The sequence below is a fragment of the Mastigoproctus giganteus genome, chromosome 10, assembly GCF_048544385.1.
Source record: "Mastigoproctus giganteus isolate SK-2022 chromosome 10, ASM4854438v1, whole genome shotgun sequence".
Classification (NCBI taxonomy): Eukaryota; Metazoa; Arthropoda; class Arachnida; order Uropygi; family Thelyphonidae; genus Mastigoproctus; species Mastigoproctus giganteus.
Window position 1 is genome coordinate 21,719,274 of NC_143584.1, and position 2,975 is coordinate 21,722,248.

At 34.2% G+C, this 2,975-nt stretch overlaps 1 non-coding gene across 1 annotated transcript; it reads left to right on the forward strand.

Moving 5' to 3' along the window:
- The first annotated feature begins 1,245 nt into the window (after nucleotides 1-1,245).
- On the forward strand, nucleotides 1,246-1,318 carry TRNAK-CUU (transfer RNA lysine (anticodon CUU)). Its single transcript has one exon. It is a non-coding gene; the product is annotated as a tRNA-Lys (tRNA).
- The last annotated feature ends 1,657 nt before the right edge of the window (nucleotides 1,319-2,975 follow it).

The window sequence follows — 2,975 nt, forward strand, 5'->3', positions numbered from 1 at the left end:
CAGACTCACCCAATTTACAGACATTATATACGGCGCAGTATGGCCTAAGTTGCTGATGTGCCTGAAACCCTACAACAACAGCAAGAGAAACAAACTTGATGTGGACTTGAGGAATTTTCAGTCATCTGCCCAATTATTTGTTATTAACATGCGTATTTTTTCAAATTTTTCATAACTTTGTATCGCACCGAATGTGGAAATTTTAACCAAAAAAAGAGTTTACAATAAATATTTGTTAAGGGGAGAAGTGGTGGACTTACACACGATTACAGTACTGTATTGATCTGTTGCCTAAATTGGAGGGAATGTAATTTTGCTATGTATGCAGTACTTCGCAAAAATTATAATAGCTTAAAAAATTTAATTTTCTCCTAACGGGGGTGTCGAACACACGAGTCCGAGATTAAGAGTCTCGTGCTCTACCGACTGAGTTAGTCGGGTTTTCGATGAATGTTCTTCACATTCAACAAATGTATATTAAAAGTTATAATTTAAATTGAAACATGAATGGCCTAGGCGAAAATTTTCTTAACAGTTTCAGAATAAGAATAAACAATTAAATTCCCATAATTTTTGTGACCCTCGGGACTTATTTGTGCTGCTCTCTGCAGTGTTGGCAGGCAGATTAATTTGTATGTAGGCATATTTTTCTATTTTTAAAATATTTAATAAAAATTTTCATATTTAATCAATTTACGTTGGAATCATACTGTCCCAATATTAAGTGTCTGGTGTTCTACCGATTGACTTAGTGAAGCTGTTTTTTTTTCGTTTGTTTTTTATGCATTATGATTATTTTTATAAATAGATAAATGATTGTTTAGTAGAAATAAGACAGAATTGTTTTAATACATGTTTAAAAGTTGGTTTTGGTTTAGCATTTAAGTACTCTGAAATTTTAACTTTTATTGATTTATAAGGGCTCAAATCACCCTTTTTTTCCCTTTAATCAGCTTAGGTTTTAATAGGCTTCTAATATTTTAAGTCTTAGAAAAATTCATTAAGTGTGAAAATTTTTATTAATTTTTTTTATTTTAAAAATAGAAAAATATGCCTACAAACAAAGGAATTTGTCTCCTAGACTCCAGAGGGCAGCACAGATAACTCCTGAGGGTTACAAAAATAATGGAAATTTGATCGTTTATTCTTATTCTGAAACTGTTAAGAAAATTATCCCGTTGGTCATTTATGCTGCAGTTGAATGTCAACTTGTTAATAAACATTTGTGAATAGAATTGTCACGAAGCCCGGCTAGCTCAGTCGGTAGAGCACGAGACTCTTAATCTCGGGGTCGTGGGTTCGAGCCCCACGTTGGGCGTTTCCTTTTTTTAAGTCATAAATAACAGCGAAATCCCCTTTCATCTATACATGCACTGCATCAAATGATTCTACTATCAGTAGTTTAATTTTTAAACTACCTTGCCTTAAATGATTCGTGAGTGAATTTGCACCGACTTTTTGACTGGAACATGGCACTTCTATAGAACCGTTTTTCAACTTTTTTTTTTTTTAGAAAATGTTTTTAGACTTTTTAGAAAAAGTACATTTTATAAACTGGGAAATTTAGTAATTCCAGTAAGTTATTAAATTATTTAATTTTATTTTATATATTTATTATAATAATTTTTAAAATATTTGTATTCATTAATTGTGAATAACTGAAATGTAATTTAAGATAAACCGACGATTCTTTTCAGGTAAAGAATTTATTTTATTCATTTTTTTTCTTTTGAAAAGATTTCGCCTTTACGACATGAAAAATGAACTAACTCCAAATTTCATTCACTATGAACTCTAAATTTCTATTGAGCACATTAGCTGAAGCAGGCGGTTAATGTGTCAATTCTTTTGTAGAAATGAATTTCTTATTTAAAACAGGGATGTCTTTCTTTGGAGTTTCTTCTCTGCCCTGTGGTTTTCTAATGACAGGTTTTTCTCAATCATAATACAACAAGCTGGTATGCTGGTATGTGTGTGTGTTGACAAAAGACTGGTAAGTTGACTTCAAGACAGCCGCGTTATTTTTGTGGCTTACAAACGTTTCAATCTCATGCAAGCGGAAGGATCTCTGGAAATTATAATATTTTTCAAGTGTAAACAACTAACACAGGCAAGGCCGTGACGCGATGACGTCACCATCGGTGGAACTGCGTCCATTGCCCTCTACCGGCCAGTGACCTTAGGCATTCAGGCCGATGTATCCTGTTTATCGGCCAACCACTTAAGGATTTTAGAAGCTGCCCAACAACTTTCTCTTTCTGTTTTGCATGATGGTACCTCTGCACTTTGTCAATGATTATGTTGACCGCATAATTTATATATTATCACATTTCCTTCTTATTTATTATCTCCCATGAATGTGTATCGGTATTTAGTAGCCATCTGTCGATGGAATGGGGAAACTAATTAAAGTAGCTGACCATCAGAAGCGAGGAGGGTTATCAGACGGTTTTGATAATTATACATTTCAGGGAGAACTGTTAATGAATTCTTCCTTCAGAGAATTCATTTATATATACTAATATGGCAAAAATGTAGGACAGTCTGGATTTTTCACCATCATGAGCATTTTTTTACTTATTTCTGCTTATTTGTTGTTGCTATTTTTTTTCTTCCCCAGAATTAGTGTTAGCAATAGAGGGAGAACTAAAATATAGGAATAGCACAGTCCATCTCTCCCCTACGTCAATAATCAACATCTCTATCGTATAACCAAGTGTGATTCGCGGTCATGTGTGGGTCTCGCGTCGTCTAGACAACTGTCGGAAGGACCAGCCGACGACATTACGTGATGACTGAGCTGCCTGTTAGGCGACAGCACCACCCTTAACTGGAGTTTGTTAAAGATTCGAATGTTCCAAGTAAGGTGTAGGAGTTATCAGCGCAGAATTAGCCAACGATCTCGTTAAATGTTTATTTTAATAAAGCCTCAGAATTGTACATCTCGGAAGAAATTGAATCTCAAATATCTACGA